The sequence below is a fragment of the Manis pentadactyla genome, chromosome 2 (genome assembly GCF_030020395.1).
Source record: "Manis pentadactyla isolate mManPen7 chromosome 2, mManPen7.hap1, whole genome shotgun sequence".
Classification (NCBI taxonomy): Eukaryota; Metazoa; Chordata; class Mammalia; order Pholidota; family Manidae; genus Manis; species Manis pentadactyla.
The window spans coordinates 132,219,565-132,246,371 of NC_080020.1; positions in this window are offsets into that span (position 1 = coordinate 132,219,565).

A 26,807-nucleotide genomic window follows, 5' to 3' on the forward strand; every position below is an offset into this window, starting at 1 on the left:
TCTCTGATGGACCTCAGCCCTCTGCTTTCCCCCATATCCAGGTCTTACTTGCTCTGCCCATTACAAAAGACCTCTCCCTTAATGCTGTCACTTGTCTCCCTGAACATTTCCTATTCCTGTGCTACCTCCAGGTGTTTCTGAAACATTCAGTGTTCTCTTCTGGGCATGTGCCCCCAGCCCTGCATTTATACCTATTGGCAAGGTTCACCAAAACTATGAACAATGTGCTGGAATCTTAGCTGGACTATAATTTATTTGAGGACAGATACTTTCCAGTAGGCAACCATATGTTCTTTGATGTACACAAGATATATAAGGAAATTGTCTTTTTAACCAATGGAAGAGAAGCATTTCAGAGAGTGTAATAAAACCCTCTGATGACTTTGTGCTTTCCCATTATTCCAGAAACTATAGTCCTAAACTCACCTCCTGCTTGAATTAAAAGCCAATCATCCATTGATGTATAGGCTAATACACACCCTTAGGGCCACTCCGACAAGTCCACAGGGGTATCCCTTCTTCTAGGATGGGGCAACCTGGAGCTCAGTCCCCTGGCTTGGTGTGCAGCACCCAGCAACCACACTAGCTTGCAAAGTGCTTTTGTAAAGGGAAGAAACTGAGTATCCATACTCTGAGAACTTCTACACTCAGCGTAGTAGCCATGGAGAACCATGACTTGTCATATGTTCTTCACCACAGTTTGTGGAAATTCTGCTATTGGAATGAAGGCATACCATTCATGCCAAAATGGCTTAAAAGAGATCTCAATTTTATATTACTTATTAAATAACATATTTCTTCATTATTCTTACAAGTATATGCAAGAGTATATCAAAACTCACTTAATATTCAGGTTGTGGAACTATGTTAGCTCAAGATCTGATCTGCAAGTAGATTCAAAACAATAACGAACTCATATTTTGCCTTTGCCTTATTTGTTTTGGGTTAAGGAAAATATGTCATAATCTTCTGAAACTTCTATGAGACTGCTAAGAGTAAAACACATAATATGCATGATGTATAATATCCATGTGAACTTAAAATCTGGGTTTTAAAACAGATTTAAAATTTCAAAATGACATGAATTTTGAATACATATGACATCACTTTTTATTTTTAAAAGTTCCAGTTAGTAATATAAATGACTATAGCTGAATTCTATGAGACTCAACAAACAACAATCCTGAAGGTGCTCCTGCTGCGATATTGTTAGATAATCAGAATTGCCAGGTCTAATAATAATCACTTTTTCAGTTGTGAAAACAATGCTCCGAAGGCTTGCCTATTGTGACTTTATATTCTCTTTAGATGTAGGTTTAGAACTGCTTCAGCTCTGTAATCTGGAATTTTCAAGTGGCTCTCCTGAATATACATACACAAGTCCTGCCAAGCATCTGCTAAAGCCTCCACTGTGTGACTACAGTAACAGCCCCTTAACGCACAAATGTTCCCCTTAGTAGAAAAAAGTATTGGATCAGTTGGTAATTTGAGAACTTATAATTTCCTACCCTTGAATCATTTAATAATTTGAAAGCTCACTTCTAATTTCCATGACTTGTCGAATAACTGGCACTTTGCATGAAATGATCCAAAACCTCAGTGCCTCTCTTTTTTTCTTGATAAGTTTGGCTGGGTGTTTGTCTATTTTGTTTATCTTCTCAAAGAACTAGCTCTTGGTTTCATTGATTTTCTTCTGTTGTATGTTGTATTCTTCTCTATTTTATTCTGCTGTGCTCTTTTTTATGTCCCTCCTTCACACATTGGATTTCATTTTCTCTTCTTTCTCTAGTTTCCTTAGTTGTGAGATTAGGCTGCTCATTTGGGATTGCTCTTGTTTCTTGAGGTAGGCTTGTATTGTCATGTACTTCCCTCTTAGAACTGCTTTTCCAGAATCCCACACATTTTGAACTGTTGTGTTTCTATTTTCATTTTCTCCGTGTGTTGCTTGAGTTTCTCTTTGATTAATTCATTGAACCATTGATTACTTAGAAGCATGTTGTTTAGGCTCTAAGTATTTGTGGGGTTTTCTGTTTTCATGTAATTTATTTCTAGTTTCATACCATTGTGATCTAAAAAGATGGTTGATACAATTTCAGTCTTTTTTAATTTATTGAGGCTCTTTCAGTGTTCTAATATGTGTCTTTTTTGGAGAATGTTCCATGTACACTTGAGAAAAAATGTATATCCTGCTGCTTTGGGGTGGAATGTTCTGTATATATCTGTTAAGTCCATCTGACCTAGTGTGTTTCTCAGTGCCTCCATTTCCTTATTTATTTTCTGTCTGGATGGTCTGTCTGTTGATGTAAGTGGTTTGTTGAAGTCCCCTCATATGATTGTGTTGCTGTCTATTTCTCCCTTTAATTCTGTTGCTGTCTATCTCTCCCTTTACATTTTTTGATGCTCCTAGGTTGGGTGCATAGATATTTATAATTGTTATATCCTCTTATTGAACTGACCCTTTCACATCATGTAAAGTGCTTCTTTGTCTCTTGTTACTTGTTTGAAATCTATTTTGTCTGATAAAAGTACCTGCTCCTGGTTTTTTCTCCCTCTTATTTGAATGAAATATCTTTTTCCCTCCCTTCCCTTTCAGTCTATGTGTGTCTTTAGGTCTGAGATGAGCCTCTTGTAGGCAGCATTTAAATGGGTCTTGTTTCTTTATCCATTCTGCCACTCTGTGTCTTCTAATTGAAGCATTCAGTCCATTTACATTTAAGGTAGTTATTGATAATCATGTGATTATTGCCATTTTATTAATTGTTTTCTGTTTGCTTTTGTAGTTCCTATCTGTTCCTTTCTTCCTCTTTTATCCTCCTCTCTTGTTATTTGATGGTTTCTTTAGTGCTATCATTGGATTTCTCTTTTTTAATTTTTTGTGTGTCTAGTACAGCCTTCAGGCTTGTGGTTACCATAAGGTTCATATATAGTTTCCTAAATATTAGCAGTCTATGTTAAGTTGATGGTCATTCTATTTCAAACACAGTCTAAAAGTATTTTTTATTCTTCTTCCTTTTCCACACTTTATAGATTAGACATCACAACCTGCATTTCTTGTGTATATATACTTTCACTGATTTTTTGTATAGTCTATTTTACTACTTTTGGGGTTCTTTTTTAAACTTCATTCTTACTTATTAAGTAATTGGTCTACTACCTTTACCATGAGTTTATTTTCACTGATGAAAAATATTTAGGCTTAAGAACATCTCCATCTATGTAATTTCCTTTAACATATCCTGTAAGGCTGATTTAGTGCTGGTGAATTCTTTTAACTTTTGTTTTGTTTATCTGAAAAACTTTTAATCTCTCCTATTCTGAATGATAAGTTTGCTTGATAGAGGATTCTTGGTTGAAGATCCTTCAGTTTCAAAATATTAAGTATTTCATACCACTGCCTTTTGGCCTGTAAAGTTTCTGCTAGGAAATCTGCTGTATGTGTTTCCATATAGATAATTTTATGCCTTTTTCTAGCTGCTTTCAATAGCTTCATTTTATCCTTAATCTTTGTCATTATATGTCTTGGTGTTGTCGTCCTGGGGTTCCTTTTGTTAGAGGCTCTCTGAACTTCCAGGACCTGGGTATCTATTTCCACACCTAGATCCAGGAAATTTTCAGCAATTATTTCTTCAAGATTTTCTATTCTTTTGTCTCTGTTTTCTCCTCTGGTATCCCTATTATGCAAATACTGTTTCATTTGGAGTTGTCCCACACCTATCTTATCATTTTTCATTCTTAGACATCCTTTCTTCTCTCCGATCCTTGGCTTTGTTGTTTTCCTGTTCTGTAATTTCCATCTCATTGTCTCCTATCCTTGCAGCAATCTATTATTCATTCCCTCCATTACATTTTTCATTTCACCTCCTGTATTTTTCAGCTTTGAGTGACTGCTTTTCAAACCTTCTATCTCTTTGTTGAAGTTCTCCTTGAGATCAGTTCTTTTCTGCAGATCAGTGAGCATATTTATGACTGTTACTTCAAAATATTTATTAAGAATGTTGCTGACATTTCTTTCATTAAGCTCTCTTTCCAGCATCTTATCCTGTTCTTTTGTTTGTAACATATTCCTCTGCCTCCTCACTTTGTCTGGGTTTCTGGGTTTCTTTGTAATAGATACATCCACTGTGCCTCCTGCTCTAGAGAGTAATGGCTTTATGAAGAAGATGCCTTGTGGTGCCCAGAAGCTCCAGGCCTTGGCACTAGTGAGAAGCTCCTTCTCACTAGTGCCTTGTTCTCCTTTGTGGTAGAAACAGTTTCTGTTAGTGGGCAGAGCCGCCTTTCTGCCTGTCTGCCTGCAGTGGCTGATCTCTTCTATCAGAGGCTTTTTGTGAGCCATTCAGAGGTGCTTCAGCAATGGCAATGCTGCTGGGCCAGTGGAGTGGACTGGGCAAGTGGCAGGGGAACTTGGCCCTGGGCTGGGCTGCCTGCAGGAAGGAAAGAACACTTACAGCTGGCTACTGCAAGCATCTCCCTTGTTGGACTGAGAGGGGGTCAGGAAAGCTGGGAAAGCTTCCCTCTGCCTGCTAACCATCAAAGACTGACCACTGCTTGGCTGGGAAGGTGTGTGCACAGGGAAAGGTCTTGGGGCTGAGCCACCAGTGAGCAGGATGGAACATTTGGGGCTCGCTCCCGCAAGAACCTGACCAGCTGAGCTGAGGAAGGGCTAGGGAAGTGTCATCCACCTGTCCTTTCTCCTGTGGAGAGGACTCCATTCAACCCCAGCTGGTAAATCTTTCAAGTTGCCACCTCTGTGTTGTATTTCAGCAGAATCAAGAGAGTGTGTATATCCTCCACAAGCAATAGGAGTCTTCGTCTTCCAGAGTGCTCCAACTCTCCCTAGTGTCCAGCCCTATCAATCACCAATGCCCAGTGCAATGTGGACTTGTGTTCACAGAGCAGATCTCGAGGGCCACATGTAGAGGATTCCTGCAAGCTTATCCCTTCCCAACTCTGTTCCTCTTCCTCCAGCCTGTGGGCTGAAATATGGGAAGGGCTTGGGTCCTGAACGATCAGAGCTCCACCGCTTTACCTTCTCTGTGTGGTCTTCTCTTCTTCACCAGCTGTAGGTGGTCTGTTCTGGAGTCTTCAGGTTGTTTTTAGGTTTAGTTGTATTTGTTGTAGTTGCTTCCTTGGAGTGTGTGTGGGGGGGAGAAGTTTTCTGCCTTGCTTTCCTACTCCACCATCTTTTCCCTTCCTTTGTCCATATCAATTTGTTTTTGCTACTACAAATTCCATGGCAGAAAAACAAATGCCAATATATCATTATTTGGGGGGATAAATTTCCATAAGTATTCTCACTAACATTGCATTTTTATCAACAATGTATTAAAGTACACTACTCTTTTTCCACTAGCCAGCTCTGTTTATTGTTCAACTATTAATCTAATGGAGATAAAGTTATGTTTATTATTAATTCAATTTCCATTTTCATTATTACCAGAGTATCTTTTTGAGTATTTATTGTGTACTTGGATTTACTTTTCTCTGAACTATCTATTCTTCCCTTTTTCTTTTTTAATTATTACTCAAATTACACAATATCTTTGTATATTCTGATCTTTAAACTGTTACCAAATGCATCAAATACCATTCTCAACCTATCTTTAGTTAATTGATTTTATTTATGAAATATTTTGCCCCATAATTTGTTTTAATTTAAATTTTAAACTAGCAAATTATTTCATGTTTTATAGATTATGCGTTTCCTTTTGTGATTAACAAGTTTCAATAATACCTAGTCTATATTTTTAAAATTTTAAACCCCGGTTTGTACTATCTTAAATGCTACATTGAAATATTTAATTCATTTGGACTTAATTTTTGCTATGGTATAAAATAGAAATACAAATTTAACCTCTCTGAATGGTGAGCCTTTTGCGTTAGCAATATTTGTTGAATAAAGCATCTTTATCATATCAAACTAAAGTAACTTGTTGGATATACATTAAATTTACATACCCTGGAATGCATGCACACACAAGTTATCACATATATTTGAGAAAGTTAATTTAAGTATTAAATTCATCAATGCTGGAAGAAAATGTCATATAAACTCTGATGAATAATATTCAAGTATGGGAATAAAATGAATATATTTTCATGAATGTCATTACTAAAAAAGTACTACAGTTAAATTATCCCTAAAAGCACTATAGGCTGTAACCCCAGTAAGAAGGATATAAACGCATTTGGTGAACTTGGATTCAATGAAGATATTCAGCTAATTATATAAATTTTTTAAATCATATAAAAGTTATCTGTGAATGTATCTAAATTACATTAAAACAGGAAAAAAAGAAAAAGAGGGTATGGAGATCATAAGATTAAAACTTGTATTAAGTTTCCTATTCATTAACTGAGAAGCTTTTTGGGCAAGTCTTAGACACAATTTAAAACTGACATATCTATGTTACTTAATATGTTTAAACAATAGGTAAATTATTCACTAAGTAGTGTTTAAACAAGTGTCCATCTTTAAAAATTTATTAAACTAGTACCTCAAAACCTCCCAAAATTATTTTCAGTAGATTAAAGATCTATATGCATAAATGGATGTTACAAAAAATATTAGATGAAGTGATAGAAGGATATCTTTCTGATTATTTGTTTTGGGAAATTAGTATAAAGATGGAAATGAACAACATATTTGTATTTGAATTAAAGCTTATCTATATTATAAGAAAATGAAAAGATAAAACAGTGTTACAGAAAAAATAACGAATGCCCACAAACATCTAAAATTCAATCATATTAGATGGCATGTCCTAACATAATAATGTCAAATATTAAAGTTTTGAGAATATCAAGTATTTCCAAATATTCAGAAATAAATATTTTCTTCAAAGGCATAAAACCATAAAGAAAAATAACTCTTTTAGAGGCCAATTTAACAGTGTCTGTGAAATTGAAAATCACATAATTTGTAACCCAGTAAAATTTACTTCTAGAAATTTATCCCAGTAAAAATGCATATGTGTACATAGGAAGAAACATACAGAGATGCTTGCAGCAGATTTATATGTAAGGGTAGAAGCCACCCATGTACCCATAAATAGGAGAATTCCAAATACACACTACTAATTCCATATTATGCACTATTTTGCCAGGGTTTTAAAAGAATGTTCAGTCATGATCATTTTTCTAAGACCTGGTAGGGTGGTGGGAAGAGCTGTAAATTCACACTGCAAACAATTTGGCCCTATTTCAATAACAAAGGAATTACCACATTTATTAAACCATGATATACATTGTCCAAAGTAATGGGATAGCTAGAGGAACATCTGAAGATCTTCCAGCTGATGGCAATCCCAGATGAGACAGACACCAAGGGCAATAGTTAGGGGATACATATGTTGAACTAACTGTTCTAAGTTTCTTTTTAAATATAACTAGTTATGTTTCATTTATCTAAAAGGTAATAATTACTTCATATATCAAATGACGGAATAATTTAATAATAACCAGAACAGAAAGTGTTCATTAAGAATTTCTATTGGTCAGACTCTTTTGGACATATTTTAGAAGATTTGCCTCATTTCAAAACATCCTCACTGAGTAGCTACCATGATGTCCTTACTGTACAGTTAAAGGAAAGGAGGGAGATGTTATACTGCCTGAGGTCATATTGCTGATAAGTAATAGAGCCTGGATTCCAAATTATGCAGTTTCCAGAAATCTGCTTTTAACATCTAGAGAATTGTACGTGGCACATTAAAATAATATTGTGATGTGGATAACCACCAAGTTTATTTCATTTTAACAAGTTGAGGGGCATAATAACAACAAATTAATAAAGAGTAATGACTAGCTGACTGCTGAGTGAGAGTAATTTTGTAGGTACATTTTCCTGAGTTGATAAATATGATGGAGCAATTTCACTTGTAAACTGTGCATAACACATAATTATTGAGTTAAATTGAGCACATTTTCACACATTATGAATTTCTAGTTTACAAAAATAATTTGTTTCCACTCTTCATAAAACTTGCATTATAATAAACCTTCCATATATATACCCAGCAATTAAAAATCAATATTTAAAATTTGTAGAAGTCATCTGTTATGATGGAATTATGTTCCCCCAACCAAAAAAGAAAAATCAAAATTCTAATCTCCAGTGCCTCAGAACGTGCCTGTGTTTGGGAAAAGGGTCCCTGCAGATGTAATCAGCTAACATGGCATGCTGGTGTAGAGTACGTCCTTAGGCCCATATTACTGGGGAACTTTTGAAAGAGAGATCTGGACACATGCAGAGAACACTGTGTAAAGATACACACAAACAGAGAAGACCATGTGAAGATGGTGGCAGATGCTGAGATCATACTGCCACAAACCAAGGGATGCCTGACACTACCAAGAGCTGAAAGATTAAAGGAACGGCCCTCCCTTAGATACTAAGGAGGGAGCATGGACCAGCCAACACCTTGAGTTTGGCCTTCTAGACTCTAGAACTGTGAAAGAAAATAATTTTTATTGCTACCCAGTGTGTGATACTTTACGACAGCCCTAGGAAAGAATGCACTATTCCAAATAATTCATCACTGACCTAATATTTGAAAGAATCCTCCTTTAAAAATCAGATTTCCAGAATAATTTCTTGAATCAACAGACTGTAACTTGATAAAGGAATTTTCTTTTTATGATGGAATCACAATCCTTAGTCCTTAATTGTGAATAAATTATATTAGGCAATTTATAGATTCCCCCACAATTGTAGGGATGTGTTCGATTTTCAGATTCCTGGTTAGATGGTCTCAGATAGTAATTTATTGCAAGTTAAATGTCTGGTAAGAACTAGAAGTAAGATAAATTGTATTAGGTAATTTATAGTCTGATGCATGAACCACTTCTAAGTAAGCTCATAAAGACTTTGTATTAAGTGGTCAAAGGTGATATGTAGTATATTTTCCCTCCTCAGGGATGCTGATAGCTGACAATAAACTAGTCTCCCTGGTTCTTCCAGGGATTATGGCAATTTTCTAGGATTCCTGTGAATAAATAAGGACACAAATGATTAGCAAGGGGTAATAGATCACACTAGGTACTAGAACTAGCAGAGTTATTTTATGGACTTTGAAGTATTAGTCAAAGAACATGAAATAATTTGTTGCATATTTAGGCTGCTACAATAGTTGTATTTATAAGAAAAATTCCTCTCTTTGTTCAATTAATGCAATTAAAAATATTAGAGACTTAGATATCTTCTCCCTTGGAAATACATAGTAGAGATATGAATTATAGTAACTCAAGGTTTTTCTAAGGGCAGTATACATATGAAAAATTCAAAGGTTCCTATATATAGATTATTCTTAAGCCTAAACCAAAATATTTCACTTAGATCTCAAATTGGAGTCTTTGGTATTCCCAATCCACAGCATCTCTTAAATAATGTACTGATATAAAGTTTTCAACAGCTGGGTCAAAATCTTAAAATAACTCAGCAATAATTTATCCTATGTGCTGTATCCTATATACACCAAAGCATATATTATTGTCTGCACAAAAGTATTATGGGTTTTCAATACATTAACTTGGACATACAAAATGGCACTCTAGCCTTTTAAAAAAGGTTAATAAAACATTCTAAATATACACAAGAAGAATTACATTGTCTAAAATATAACCCCTATTGAAACAACTGTGTAAATACTCTGACCCAAATTAACTGAAATGTACTATCTAGCTTTGCATTTCTATGAGAATGTGCCTAATGGGCTCATGATCAGAGATTTATAAATAGGAAAATACTATCTGACCAAAGATTTCACTTACCACAGTCATGTGAAAAGATGAACTGCACATTGTCATTTTAGATAATGATGATTTGAGAAAAAAATGCTAAGGCTAGTGAAATTTTTTTAATGGATGATCATTATACTATCATTTTATACCATTCAATTGTAGGGATGTGTTCGATTTTTAGATTCCTAGTTAGATAATCTCAGATTTTAATTTATTGCAAGTCAAATGGCTGGTAGGTGAATAAGAACTAGAAGTAAGATTTTCAGGCTTTTAAGTGATTATGTTTAATTTTATAGGAAAGAGTCTCATTTCAGATAAACAAATATTTTATCAAAAGCACCAAGCCTTACGTTAATAATTTATTGATGCATAGAAATACTGCTAGATTTTGAAAAAGAATATTAATTAAATGGAGACTTAGAAAGCCAAATGATTTCTTTTGGTCTGTTGGCAAATATGTGTGTGTGTGTGTGTGTGTGTGTGTGTGTGTGTGTGTGTGTGTGTGTGTGTGATACAGAATTATATGCTGCCTGCTCATTTTAAAGACAAAGATTTAAAAATCAATGTCAGTTTCTAATTTCCTATAAAAGTCATAAACCCAGTCTGGGTGGATGGGTGTTGCAATGTATGAAGACAATACTGGGTGCTGGGGGTCTGATAGAGCTGAATATAGACCAAGGGTGGTGGCCTGGGCCAGGAAGCTGGTGGACATGTCAGTAAATGAGAAGTAGTGAAACACATTTGGGAAGAAAATCAAAAGAGACTCATAATCACTGAAGGAGATAGAAGGGTCAAGAATGACTTCTAGATTGCTGGCTGGATTCGATGTCATTCGTGCAATAGAGAATTTGAATTGCCAATTACTACCTGTACAGTCTTGACATTCCTTATAACAGAAATGCAAATTCATGGAAAAGGGGTTATCCCGTCACTACCAACACCCAACACCTAGCCACTTGTTAGTGAGAATAAGGAAAGGGGTGAGACTACTATTCAGATGATGAAACTATTAATTGATAAAACCTCCTCAGGGAGATACTTGACAGTAATTAATGAAGTTGAAGGAACAAATGTCCTGAAATTAAGCCACCCAGCAGTGTGTCCTAGAGAAATACTCACACCTTTGCTAACTTGCCAAGGAGACATGTCTAATCATCTTCACTGCAGCACCATTTGCTATAGCGAAGCAGGGCAACTGTGAAATTCCTTTTCAGGAATCACAGTTGCTGTATTTTTTCAAACAATGGCACATTTTATAGCAGCAGAAAGAAAAAATTGGAACTATTGTGGCTAACATGGATAAATGACTAAAATGTGTGGTAAAGTTTAAAAGTTGCAAAGGGATATGTACATTATCAGATTACTTATGTAAGTTTTAAAAGCACAAAATAATACTGTGTATTGTAATAGTAATACACATTACAAAATGGTATCAAGTTTTTAGCACAATTTTACAGTAGTAATTACCAGTAAAGAAAGAATGGTATGGGGGAGCTTCATATATGCAATGCAAAACATACCAAACAACTGAAAAAAATAATTCTGATGGGCATAATTATGAGAAAATTTCCTTTCCTTCATTACACTTTTCTGGACTGTTCTGTATTTTAATGATAGTTTTAATAATCAATAAAAGTATTCACTAAAATTAATCTGAAATATTTTTGTTAAATCATAACTATTGCCATCCCTTACTATACTCAAATTATTCAAAATCAAACATATATGGTTTCAAGAATGTACATACCTTGGCACCAATATCTACAGTGCCATGAATGCTTATATTTGCCACTAAGCACTGGGAAGTTATGCACTAGTAAGGAGTTATTATTGTCATAGTCTAACTTGCTTCTGTCCCCCTCCACCAGCTCTTCAGAAATAACTGTGAAGACTGGTTATCTCAGCATCAGTCAAGCCCTGAGTTCCAAATCTGCAATGTTTCTTCATATCAGAGAAAATGAAAGGCAAGAAGTTGTGACTTGCCCAAAGTCAGAATAGCAAGCCAATTTTTGCAATGTTCTATGCATTTAGAAAAGTGTGGCCAGGGGTGAGACAAACCCGGTTACCCAGCTGGGCTCTGATCTTCCTTCCCTGCACAACTGTGCAAACGCCGCTTCATCTTGGCAAGGTGCAGTTCCTCCACTAAGGTACCTTCTGCTTCTCTGCACTGCCTGCATGTTTCACATAGTTTTTCTTTCTCACTTAATTCCTAAGCAACTCTGAGAGGAAATATTATTGCCACAATCTGATACCCAGGAAAATGTATGTTTTGAAGCCTAATGTCCTCAATCAGCAAGTGGCCAGTCGACACTTCAGTCCATGTTTTCTGAACATTTGTCTCCCATTCTTTTGATCAAGACACATTTAATCTGCTGAATGCATTGGCATATGTAAGCTTTGTGTGAAGAAAACAAAAGGAGTTTCCAAAAATGAGAACTTTAAAGCATACTGTAATTATTAGCTTATCAGTACTAACAAGCTATTAATTTAAATATAATCTACTGAAAGCCAGAGAAAAAATCGTTGAAATCACAGGCAAAGCAGACAGTCCATAGTTAGATTGGCATCTTCACTTGCCCTTCAAAAGAGCTTTTAACATAAAAACATTTCCATGCCATGATTATTTACTTAGTTCCATCCACTTCATTTTTCTTCCTCATCGTCGTCCCCATCTGTGGGTTTGTTCCCTTTGTGAATGTGTCTTCGGAGATGTGTCTGATGGAGGAATCACATTGAGGAAATGATAGAATCTTTTTAACAGTGAATCATTTTGCCCTGTAATAAACTTAGAATCATAGAACTTACTTTGGGTCACATTTACAAGTGAAAAGATTGACATGTTTGCATGAATATTGAGGTGTGAGCGGTGCCGTCATATCAAGGGCACCTGAGGTCTAACTGCAGAACAGCGAATACTACAGGAAAACCCACATGGCTGAGTGTGCCATATTTTCTAATGACTAAATGCTATCTTAAGGTTTTCTTTGTAGAAATGAATGCCCTTAACACTTGTAAAATTATATGGAAGGCAGAATGTTCCAGAATTACCATAAGTCATCTCATGTCTGTACTTTGAGAACCTTTTTACCTGGTGTTTTGAATCCAAGAATCTTTGGAGTTTTGAAAATGGGACCAGTATGAATCTCTGTGGAATGGATCTTCATAATTTATGTTTTTTTGACAATTTCTAAGCAAACAAATTCTGCTCAAGGGTAGGCATAGTGATATATTTCATTGTCCCAGAGAATATTGGTAATTTAAGTTCTCTGCACTCTGAAGTTCTCTATTGATTTTACTTAACCCTCCAGATCTAATTTAAAATGAAATCTTCTTTGCTTCTAATAGAGATACAGAAAGAATTTTGGAGTAAAGGAATCATCGTAGCACATACCTAAATACTATCTCCTTTTCTGTTTGCCCTTTCTGTCTATATTATCTTATCTATTCTTACATTCGCTAATCTATCTCTTGGGAAGGAATGAAGCCTGGGTGCCATTTTAAGGATCTTGGAAAAATGGGAACTAATCTAGGTGACCCCTCCTGTCCCTGAGTTTCAATCCTGATGTCTCTGGACTTCAATAACTCTCAAGAAGAAAAGTGAGTACATTTGGGGTGCACTCCAAGCTGAAGTTATTTCCAGGTGAGAAGGAGAGTCCCTTGTTGACGCCTCTTTATACTGAAATTTATTCTTTGAATTGAGAGTCACGCTTTTTCTCACAATGCATTTTATTTATGTTTATTCAACAGACTATATAGGCTCTGTGCTAAGTGCTTTACATATAAGAACAAACCTAGTTATCACTTTGATGAGATAAGCACTATTATATCCCTATTTTGCAGGTTAAACAGGAGGAGCAGAGAGATTGGGTAATTACCCTCAGGTCACAGAGCAGGTCAGAATAAAGTCCAGGCAGTTTGCCCTTAGGACTCATGCCCGTACCTACTATGGTGCTAAATTCAAAGCAGGATCTTCCCCAACCTTTTGGTGCCCTACACTATCTGCCATATTGTATGATTACCGGGATGAGTTAAACATTAAAGCACCCCCCATGTTTTAAGAAATGGTAAATTTCACTTTTTTTGTCCCATTTGTATGAGGGATTCCTGGTAACTACTAACTACTAATAGGGTCATCTGCCTCCCTGTCATTCAGGTGTGTGACTGTCAGTGCTGCCTGCCTTGTTCCACCCTTCATCATGATCAGAACATGGGAAATAATGATGCCTGTTCCTCTCCGATGCGTTGAAAATTAATCACTTTGTATTTATTACTGCTACCAGTATTGGGCCTATTCATTTTCTTTTTCTGCTAGTCAAGTCTCCCTCCATCTATCAGAGCTCATTCTTGTTTAAAGACAATCTTAAATACCAATGCTTTGTTCCTCTCACTTAAGAAAAATGATTGATTTTTCCTGACAAAAGCCGGGACATGTCTGGCCTCGCCTTTCATTGCTATTCTTAGTGCCAGACCTGGTGAAGACAATAAACTGTATCCAGAAGGCTTTTCTCTGAGACCCCGTAGCCTCACTCAAACCCCAGCTCCACTGGAAATACCATACTCGAAACATGGACTTCTTCTTCTGCATTATCCCATCTTACCTGTCTGGGTAAGATATAAGGCCCACTCTTTTCCTAGCATGATTTCAAGCTAATCCAAGAAACTAATCTCAAGAATGTAAACAGTCATAAAACTTAAACCCCTTCCAATCCAAAAAGCCTCCCTTCTGACTTCCTTATTTCTCATAATGTCAGGAACATCCAAAGTTAAAGAATTCTGAGCCACTTTGAGGCATATTTCCTGTCTCTTGATGTATATGTAGTTGCTAATTCATAGAGTATACATTTAAAATTTCTCTCTAGTCTATACCCAGATTTTACTATGCCTCTCTTGCACTGTTATGATTTGTAACTGACTTAAGCTTTCCTAACCCATCCAATCATTTGATATTTTAACAAATACTTTCAATTCCTATTCCATGCTTAAGCCAACAAGGTTCTAGTAAAACAAGATCAAATAATATTATTGTTCTTGTCTTTTACAAAGCCTGATAGCTTGATGTGTGTGTCTGTGTATGTGTATGTGTGTGTGCTCTTCCTTCATACCACAGCTCCATTATACCTTCCTGCAATACAGATTTGTTTATTATATCTCCCTACTTAAAACATTTACCACATACTTGTCATCAACTAGTCTTTGAAAATGGTGCCAAGAAAACACAATGGGAAGCGATAACTTCTTCAATAAACACTGTTAGGGAAACCAGGCAGCCTCATGCAAATGAATGAGAATGGACCCCCAGTTTACACCATCAACTCATAATGGATTGAAGATTTAAACATAAGACCTGAAAACATAAAACTCCTGAAAGAAAATGGGGGGGGGCCTCTCTTGTCCCCTCCTGGCCTGAACCAGGAGCTCTGTCCTCTCACTTTATCTCTAAATAAAAGCCTCTCATTTGCTCTCCTAAAAAAACAAAGAAAGAAAGAAAGAAAACGTAGGGGTAAAACTCTGGCATTGGACTTGGCAATGATTTTTTGGACTTTCTTGACATCAAAAGATGAGGCAACAAAAGCAAAAATAGACAAGGGGTCCAACACTGAACTAAAAAGTTTCTGCACAGCAAAAGAAATAATCAACAGAGTGAAAAACAACCTATGGAATGGGAGACAATATTCGCAAACCATGTATGTGTTAAGGGTTAATGTCTGCAACATACAAGGAACTCAGATAACTCAATAGCAAATGTAAAACCTGATTAAAAAATAAGCAAAGCATATGAAAGGACATTTTTCCAAAAGACATGCAAATGCTTAGCGGGTGTCTGAAAAGATGTTCAACATTACTAATCAGTAGGGAAATGCAAATCAAAACCATAATGACATATCACCTCACATCTGTTATGGCTATTATCAATAAGTAAAAAAATAACAAGTGTTGGGGAGGATGTGGAGAAAAGGGAACTCTTATAAGCTATGGTGGAGATGTAAATTGGTAGAGCCACTATGGAAAACAGAATGAAGGTTCCAAAAAAATTAAAAATGGAATGACCATATGATCTAAGAACCCCACTTCGGGTTATATACCCAAAGGAAATGAAAATGAAGCTATTATCTCAAAGAGGTACACTACCCTGTATACATAAATATGTGTATATAATATGTATTACTATATGTAATATATATATAGTAATGTTATTCAGCCACTGAGCAAAAGGAAATCTTGCCATTTGCAACAACATGGATGAACCGGGAGGACGCCATGGTAGGTGAAATAAGCCAGACACAGAAAGCCAAAAACTGCATGATCTCACTTATATGTAGAATCTAAAACATCATCAAACTCACTGTAACAGCAACTAGAATAGTGGGTGCCAGGGCTGTGGGTTGGAGAAATGGAGAGATGTTAGTCAAACTTTAAGTTATAAGATGAAAAAGTTCTGGAGACCCATGTACAACATTATGATTCTAACTAATAATACTGTATATCATGCTTGAAATTTACTGAGTAGATCTCAAGCGTTTTCATCCCACACAAAAAGATGATGAGTATGTTAATTAGATTGATTGTGGTAATCATTTTTCAGTGAATATGTATATCAAAACATCATACTATACAACCTAAATATTTACACATTTTACTTATTACAAATTGTTTGTTTTAATTTTTGCAAGGTTATGAGGTGGAAGGTAAAGGATACTGATACCAGCCCGCAGAATAATGAAGAAACCATCACACCCCTACCCAGGGCAGAAATCCACACTCAGGTGGCCAGAGCTGGCAAAAATATAACAAAATGTGAAATCAAGTTCGTGCTCCTTAACGTCTTGCAATGAACCTTCTAATTGCGATATGTCACTGTATTTGCAATGCAGTGACCATTGGACTTTTTATTACTATAAAAGAAGCAGATAAGTAAGGCTGCCTATGTGAGTTTTCATCCTTTGAAGGGACATTTCACTACCGAACAAAAATTAACAAAGTTTCCTTTTGATTGCATCTCAGTTGTTCAATATACTGCTTCCATCCATATTATGGGGCTGCATGTACCTGCCAGCAGCCATGTTTCAGTCATCTCCACTTCTCTGTGCCCAAACTGCCCTACTCAGTGGGCCACGCGCTCAGGTAATAGGTGCCGACAGAGGTGAGTTAGGTGAGCTCTTCTACATGGCAAGGGCACAACTCTGCCATGTTGGATACCCTATCTGCCCCCTAGGGCTGCATGCAAAATCAAAGGTTCTTAAGAGGGAACAATTTACTGTGTCCCTCTTCCCCATCTCAGTAAAAGATTTTTATGTTGGAGCAACTCAAAAGGGAAAAATAAGAGACCCACAATTGGCAGTTTTAAGAGTCCTAATGTAAATGATGCCACACTCAGTTAAGGAGGACAGAAATAAAGTGGAAAGTACAGGAGTCCTGTCTACTCTTCAGAGGCCCCGATCCCACCAGGGGTGATGTACGCACAGAGGCTGCATTACTAGCTGCCATGACGAAAAGCCCTCCTCAAATGGCCCTCTCTCCAACGTGTCATGGGACACTTTGTGGGGCAGTTGTCAGCTGCTTATTTCTTTCTGTCTCCTTAGTTATTGAAATTCAATACCCTGTAAAGGCTCATCTCTCTTTCTTTTCATATCCCTTGGCCGTCTGCCTAAACCACCTTTTAAAATTCTGCGTGTTGACTTACATTATGTGTGCAAAATCCCAAGAAAAAAATCATGTTTGACTTGAAATGCTCATGTAATCAGAAATAAAATCTAATGCATAATTCTAAGAGAAAATGTAGGTCACAGTTCCTGGCATATATTTGCAGATATGAGGCCAGTTTCCCATACATCCTTTTATAGACAAGCTGCCACCCACTGCTGCATGTGCGTGTGTGCGTGCACACACACACACAAGTATGCATACACATGTGCACATATACACACAAAAAAAACTTGCCTAGATTTTACCTAAGGGCTGAAAGCACTAAGGATTTAATACCACATTCCAGTAAATATACTTTCAATCTTCCATGTCTGGATTGTACCTGGGCAAATCACAAGGGTCTCCATGACCCCATGAAGACACTCTTGGTCATTAAGAATTATGTGCATTTTTCTTAACGACCATTGTTGGGGAGGGTCATCAAGAAGACATGACCACTAGTTGACCAGCAAGCTGCACCCAGCACCTGGAGGCCCCTCACCCCCTCCACTATCCTTGTTTTCTTTGACTTCCCTGCTCCCAGAAGCTGCCCCAATGACACAGCCTTGAAATAGTGATGTGATGTTGAGACTGTCTGGACTATATATGTGACTGAACCCTGCAAAGGCCTCCATGTAAACGTTTAAGATTTGGTGGGTGGGTGCAGAGATCTACTCATCTCGCGGCTGCCCAGAAGAGCCCAGTATGGAAGTCTCCTTGAGTGTTAGGCCTTCCAGCTACCAGTCTTCAGTGGCCTGCCTCCCTCCCTGCCCTCTGCATCTGGGGGCCAGTTTCAGATTCCCATGTTGCTCGTGAACTACCAATCATAATTCCCAGTCATGTATATAGTCATGCCCCTGAAAACAATTTGCTTCTATTTCTCTTGCAATTAAAAAAATATATTAACCATCTCTTTAAAAATAACCAAACAGGTGTATAATTTAAAGGAAAGGCACTATTAACTATGTTTTTGAGAGTAACAGGCCAGCAATATTTTTCAGTTCTGGAACCAAATGAGCTGTTGCTTGCTGTTTCAAACCACAGCTGGCACCAGGGTTTGGAAATAAAAGTTTCAAAGACAGATTTTTTAAAATTAATTTGACCATAAAATCCACAGAATCCTTACATCTGAGAAGGGTAAAACAACCCAATCTTCCCACTTTGTGAGAAAAAAATGAGGCTCAGTGACTGAGTTGACTCAGTTCTACTGGAATTAAATCTAGGATATTGGACCCATTTTTCCATACCAAGTCAATAATGTTTATAAAACAAGATTAGGCTAAGTAACACACATTGCTGCATTCTACTTAATTATTAAATTGTTTTATGAATATGCTTTTGATATATGTAACTTGAGCCCATGAATCTAGCTACTCGGTGTTAGAATAATGGTTTTCTACAACGAGTGTGATCAGAGATTTCCTATGTGATCTGCTACCAAGATGGTAGCTTGGGGTTTACAGGGTTTTTTTTCGACTTACCGAAATTTACCCAGTTGAATATGAATAGTGAAATGTCAAGCAGACTTTAAAACGAAGACATCTCTTCTCTGAATTTTGCATATTCTATCTGCAAAGCAGAGGAGGTTTAATTGCTATGGCACCAAATGTCTTATTTATAAATACATTGATAAAATAATTTTAATCATAGTCACTTAAAAAATGAATTCTGCTTAAAAGCCCAGTGAATTATTTGCATTGCAAGTAGAGAAAGCAATGTTAGTGATTGCTTTGGGAAAATTACAAACGAAATACATGCAAGTTTAAATAAACCTACACACACTAAACAAAAAGCAGTAAATCAAGGTCAGTTATCCGTATAAATAAAATGTAGAGGTATAAACAGAGGCAAGTGTTCCATACATGTTTGATCATTTATGCACTGGCTTAGAATGACTTGTATAAACTTTCAATGGGAAGGGGTTGTAAAGGATAGTGTACTAATTTCCTATAGATGCTTTAATAGATCACCAGTAATTTGGTGGCTTAAAACAGCACAAATTTATTCTTTACTAAAGTTCTCAAGGCCAGAAGTCTGAAATCAGTTTCACTGGGATAAAGTCAAGGTCTCAACAAGGCTGATTCCGCCTAAAGACTTCAGGGGAAAATCTGTTCCTTGCTTCTTCCATTTCTCAAGGCTGCCCACATTTCTTGGCTCCCGGTTGCCTCACTGCAATCCGTTCCGAGTCCTGTTGCCTTCTGCTCCATCGTAGTCAAATTTCCCTCAGGCTCTCTTTTAAAAACCCTTGTGATTGCATTTAGGGTCCACTCATGTAATCCAGAATAATCATCCTATCTACAAAATCCCTTTTGTCATGTGTGGATAAAATTAAAGTTCCTGTAGCCAGGATTCTCACCTGGCCCTGGTTGGTTAGCTCAGCTCACTACACACGTGTGGGCAATATGTTGCTATTGACTCTATATAAAGAGCTCCACCCCGTGCTCTGGGCGACAGGGTGGCAGGGCTGAAAGGGTCAGGAGAGCAGAGGCTGGAGTGGTGGCAGCACTGAGGATGGAGAACCGCCCTCTCTTTTTGAGAGTAACAGGGATGTTACTGTGTGGGATGACTCTGCAGGCAGAGAGGCCCATAGGACAGCTGTGTGGACAGAGAGGCCCAGAGGATAGCTGTGCAGGCAGAGGGGCCCAGAGGCAGAGACCGGCTTGCTGCATACAGACTCGCTCTGAGTGAACGGGATTTTAGTGATTCACCTGCCACCATGGAAATAAAGTTGGATATAACTCTTTCACCCCAAGAATGTTCTACTGTCATTTGAATCCATAACAAACTTGGCCAGGGGCTGAAACCCATTGGCAAAGATACATGTAAGGTAATATTTACAGGTGCCACAGATTAGGATGTGGTTGTCTTTGTGGTTATTATTCAGTCTACCATGGAAATGCTGGGATTACCTGATGAACAGGTTACAGAATGCAGTTGGCCTCCCTATAATCTCTAACTAATAGGGAGTCGAACCCTCTCTGTCGCTATCAGTCCTCAGTAGCATTGGTAATGTTGCAGCGCTTCCTGAGGTTTATGTCAATAAGTTAGAAAGAACTTTTGTCCAGATAATAGTAGATTATTTCTCTGGGAATATTTTTCTAGACCAGCCCTTGGGAGGGATTTGTAACCTACGTCAAGAGAACGCTAACACTGATCTTCGAGGCTATTCCTTAGTGAGCTCATTACTGGCATGTAACCATCCCCTGCTGCCACGGTGAGCCCTAAACACTAGGCAAAAGTAGCAATGGATCTGGATAAACAGATCAATGCCAGAAGCCTGATGACTGATTTTTGTATTAATTAAAGCATTAACCAATTATAATATTTGATTGTATAGATGGGTAAGAAATAAAATATTTTTATTCCATATACTTACATGCTTTAAAGCAAAGTGAGTTTTTGAATAGTTGGTAAATTACATGGCAAATTAAGATTTCTAATAACTATAAATGACTATTCCAAGAGAGCTTTAACTTTCTCTTCAGTAATTATTTTGCCTAAATTTGCTACAGCTCCTCACTTTCTCATAGAGGCACAGCTTTAGCAAGACATGTCGAACTTTTCCCCAGTCAAATAAGAGGCTCGCAGACATATAGACTCTGGGTGAAGTGCTTTTCAAGGCTACCTATGCAGAGCCCTATTATAGCAACTGCAAAACACCTGGGTGTGGTAGACCCAGGAGGCTGATCAAGGACACACGCACAGCTGTGTAAGAAGGAGACGAGGAGAGAGGAAAACATAGGAGAATGAAGAGGAGACAGGGAAAGGGGAGGGAGGAATGAAGGAAGAACGTGGCGCTCGTGTTTGTGTCATTAACGAAGCTGAAATCCACCAAGAACTCCATCACCTGTCTCCTTGGAAGAAATGATTGCCTCCTTGATGACTTTAGGCAGTCATATCCCTAGAATGCCTTTTACTACGAGGGTGGCAGACAACTCTCTCTACTGATTAATATGTTTCTCATATTATCCTTATGCCATGCTAATTTTGGAGGTGAAGCTGTCCAAAATGTTCAGGTGAATCATTTCTGGGCATTTACTTTATGAAATATGTGGCCCTATCGACACTGATAAAACAGAAATATCTTTCAGTTTTATAGCCAAAGGTAAAAGCAGCAACTCTTTCAAATCACTTAAAAGTAAAAACTTTTAAGAAAAATAACTACAGTTTTTCACAATTAGCATTTTCCCCAAGCATACCACTTAACCGAATTTTGTAGGCACAGAGTGAATATGGAGACAAACCGTAGTGACTCATTTTCTTGCCTTCATCTGTATTATTAAGTGTTTAGTTTCAACTGATTACAAATAACCAGACTGTTCCATATTACAACAGAATAACGTGAGATTTACAACCTAACAAAGGGTACCACAATGGTCTCAGTGCTCAAAACAGCCATTACATAAAAAATGTTAAGAACGTAAGATGTTGTGTTTCAAAAGATCCCATTTGTCTCCAGTTTAACAAATGAAATACAGAATAATCTTGATATAAAATGTACATACCAGAAATAACTGTGAACCACTATGATGCTGTAAGTAGATATGTACCCTACTTATGGCTTTCCTCCTGTGAATCACCACAAAGAAAAACTAAATTTCACACTTTATTGAAGTTCAATTTATTGCACCTTAATTTTGGAAAAGGAAAGTAGTGCATTTTTTTTCTAGAAATCAACAGCTTCACAATAAAGCTGTATATGTGTTTTTCTCTTTTATTTCCCCCACTTATGTAGATGAAAATTGCAAATGTATGTAAAGATATATCCTAATCTAATTTCCTTCCCAAAGAGCCTAGTATAACCTTCCTTTTATCCTGCAGAAAGTGGGGTTTCCATGGTTCTTGAGAGCATTAAATTAACTGTTGGCAAAGTACTTAGAAAATAAAAAGTCCACAAGTGCTATTAATTAGTATTTCTATTATAAGTATGACCTTGAGAGAAGAAAATTGTAGCTCATACAATTAAATGTTCGGTATAATTAGCAGCTATAAATACATCTCACGGAAGAATCAGAGCTTTCATTAAACAAAGATAAAACATGTTATCTAAATAGACTCCATCTATAGCTAGTAAACTATCCTGATGTATGATATAGTACAAGTACATACACACGTAAATTTCAGCCATAGTAATTACTATTCTTTTGGTAGTTTATGGACTGAGGTAAATTAGCCAAGCTTTAGCTAAACCAACTTGTAATAAGAACAGGAGGAGAAAAGATGTAAATTGCTAACAAATACAAATATTGGTTCACAAAGTTACTGCTACAAAAATATTATTTCATAACTTTCAGTAATGGAGCTGAAGTTCTGTTTTGATCCTTCTAGTACAAAGGAGACATAATTTTAGTCAATTATTTATCTTCCCGCACTATCAAGTTTCTGGAAGGTCTAACAACCCAGAAACAGCATGCTGTGCATGTGGTGATTTTTCCTGTTTCTAACCCTTCAGTATCGGCATTGTTTATATTCATCTGATCTTGGAGCGTTTCTTCCCAGCGTGCTTGTTGCTGTTGACTATTTCTTACTTTGGGGAACCAGACACAGAGCTTTCCTGCTTGAGTAACTGCCAAAATCTGTTTTATTCATCAACTATTTCTAACCACCACATGAGATCTTGTCTTAAGAAAATTAAGAAACATACTACAAAGCACAAAAACAGCAAAGAATCCTGATACCAACAATCCCAAATTTATATGTGTTTGCATTATATTATCTTTTTCTAAAGGAAAACTCTTTCTAAATTTTTTATGGAAAACATTACAGAAAAAGTTGAAGTCATTTTATCTCCAATCACCAATTTCATTTCGTTCCCAGTTTGTAGATGCCAACTTCTCAGTCCAAGTTTATATGCTTACACACACACAAATATAAAAGTAAAAATATTATCATCATCTTTGTTTCTACATTATGTAAATGCTATCCTGATACTTGCATTGTTCTGCAACTTACCAGTTTTTACTAAATATACTTATGCAGTATGCCCTATATTCATGTTAACTACTGAGCAGTCTTCCCTCATATTAATAGAGCACCATTTATATATATGTATCCTTTTTCATATTAATGGTCATTCAATTTCCATTTTTTGTTGTTATCAAAAACAATTTTATAGCCAATGGCACACACAGAAGTTTTATTTGGCTTAGCTCATATATTTCAAACTTTTAAAGTTCATGCTTTATATGCTATGTTTAGGAAATCTTTCCAAGCCTTGAGATTTTTTTAAAAGCCATATTGTCCTATATTTTCTTTGAGATATGTTAAATGCTAGATATCATTTTAGTTTGGGTATTTATTGTGTGTTCATGGGTAAGGTAAAATTTAGTTTACTCTTATATATAGAAAATTATTTCAAAACAAATTGTGTAACAGGTGACCTTTACCCACTGATTTATAAAAGTACCTTTGTCATATATGAAGTTCATATACATACATGGATTTTTTTCTGTAGTTTATTTTGGTTGATGCTTAAGTCTATACCCTTCTTGAATCCACTTCATTTCAACCATTGCAGCTTCTCAGTATCTCTTGAACTCTGAAATGACAGGTCCCCCACATACCCATATCCCTGATGTTTTCCAATGAATCTGAGAATCAATTTCTCAAGTTCCTCAAAGTATCCTATTTAAGTTGGTTAGAAATGATATTTACTTTATAGACTCATTTGTAAAGAACTTATTGAAGTATTGTTAATAAACAATCTTATGTTGGTTTCAATTATACAACACAGTGGTAAAGTTACCCATATTATTAAATCCTTAATCCCTCTAGTCCGGTTAATATCTGTCAATGTAGAAAGATGTTACAGAATCATTGACTATATTCTCCATGCTGTGCTACCATCCCCGTGACCAACTTATACTGTGATTGTAAATTATTGTGCCTCTTTATCTCCCTCCCCCTCCCCCGCACCCAACCCAACCCCTCCCCTTTGGTGACCACTAGTCACTTTTCAGTGTCTAGGAGTCTACTGCTAAGAACTTATGTCTTTAAAATGGTGCATCTTCCCATCTCCTTTAAAGCTTCCAATAACATGATAGGTTTTCAGCATAAAGCATGTGTATGTATGTTTAATACGTATTTTAAGAGACCATCTGTTTTTTTGTTGCTTATGAGAATAAGCTTGAAAAAGAAAACATTATTGCATTTTGTGATTGGTTATTTCTGGATTAAAAATACTAATGACTTTTTTGTTATCCTTTTCCATATATTTACTGAAGTGCATTATTGTTGTTAGGTTTTGTGTTTCTTGATTGTTATGATTTCTCAATTTTATATCTATATAATTCCATTTTACCCTTTTACCTCTATATTTCTTCTGACTTTATTATGCCGACTAATATCTCCAATAATAATGTTAAATAATAGTTTAATATTTAATGGTTACATGAAAGTATTATTATAAATTAATAATAACAGACATCAGGCACAATTTCCTGACTTTAATGAAAATGTTTGTATTTTTCTGTATAGTTATTAAAAACTGTTTTGTGGAAATGAGTTAATTTATACACACAAAGTTTTATCCCATAGTATTCTATCATCCTGAGATGCAGTATTTTTTTAATTATCAGAATTATCTACATTTTTATCTTTATTTTACATATTCATATAGCTACAATAAGCAGCTTGTATTACACAGCTTAAGTAATAAACTGTTAATCAAAAATTCTAAGTGTTTTACATGTTTCATGCATTTTATAGATATTATCTAAAATTACATCTTAATCCTACTAAAAATGCATGCCAATATCCATTAAATACATTTCACTGATTTAGTTCAATTGCACGTTTTCTCAAGAATTGTGCATTAGGCTTTTTTCCAGATTATGTAAGATAGAACACACAAAGTCTAATGTTTTGTGCTAAAATTACATATTTTTTCAGATGACCTAGATATAGAACAACGTGATAATAAATGGAAAGAATCTCTTGATTTTTAAAAACTTACGCTATCAAGCCTCTCAATTCACTGCATCAAGAATGGAAATGTGATACCTTTTGAATCCTGGTTTTTCTTTCCATAAATACATAAGCAATTTATTTTAAAATTTCACATAGAATTGTATTTTTAAAACACAATGTGTCAGGGTTCATAAAAGTGACACATAATTCAATGTTGAACAGTGAATAAATAGCCAAACTCTATTTTATTTTGTTATAAAACATCAGTGCTTTAAATGTGTTAAATTGTTTTTGAGATGCTGTGCTTCAACAGTCCTGAGACTATCATCTACCATGTTAAACTAATCAATCTCTAGGGAACAAAATTCTATTCATAACTCTCCTTTAAGTATAAACATGATGATATTGGCCAAAATAAGATTTCTATGTAATTGGATTTAGATTATAACTCACTTCCAAGATGTTTAAATAATGTGGAAATGAATGGCATGCTAAAAAGGGTTTTCTGCTCCTACCTGTGAAGCAATGGTTAAACTAATTATGAAGATAAGTTATGCAATTACCTCAATTTTAATATGTAGCCAAAAGTATCTTTACTGTTTAATTAATGTCTAAATAACAAGGTTCAAATTCCACTGGTTTGTACAAATCTGCTTTTCCATCTTTATCTCCTTTATGTATTCTAGCAAACCTACAATCAGTTGAAATATTAATCATCCTAAGAAAATTCCCTATAACTTCCTGCCTGTATTTACTTGCCCCCACACTTCCCTCCACCAAAATTTTCTTCTCTTTCCCACTGTTTGCTAGACAGGCTCTACCCATAGGTCGTATCATCCTATGAAAATCCATTGCATTGATGAGTATTTATAAACCAACTTTCCCACCATTACTTTCTTGGAAACTACTTGAGGTCACATTTTAGTAAATAGTAGATGCAGTTTAACATTTTATTTTAGGAAATAATATGAATTAAGAACTCACACGCACCCCAAAATATTCAATTCCTTTCGATTCAGTTACTTCCGATTTCATCATTAGACCATTTCCTTCTCACTTTCTGCAGTCTGTTTGGATTCACACTGCCTCTCATCTCCACATCAAGTGGAAGCGGTTCATCTCCACGCCACCCCTGACATTTTCTGAGAGCACCCATATCCAAGCATTTGCCTGGTTGTTGCATAGTTCCACCCTCATGTTCCATGAGTAACAAATATTTAACAAGCCTAAATCTGAGCTTACTACCCTTCTACCCTGGAATTACTCCTGTTAGTAGCACCAGTGACCAAAGCCAAAAACATGGCAGACATTCTAAAGACTTCACCTTTCTAATCTCCTTCATTTGCTTATCCACCAAAGTCTCTGGATTTTCCTTCTGGTCTGTCTCATCTATATTCTTTTTTTTTTTGTATCACCTTTACTACACCTTAGCTCAGGACCCAGTGTGTTTTCTAGATGACCTCGGTAGCCTCTTCTCT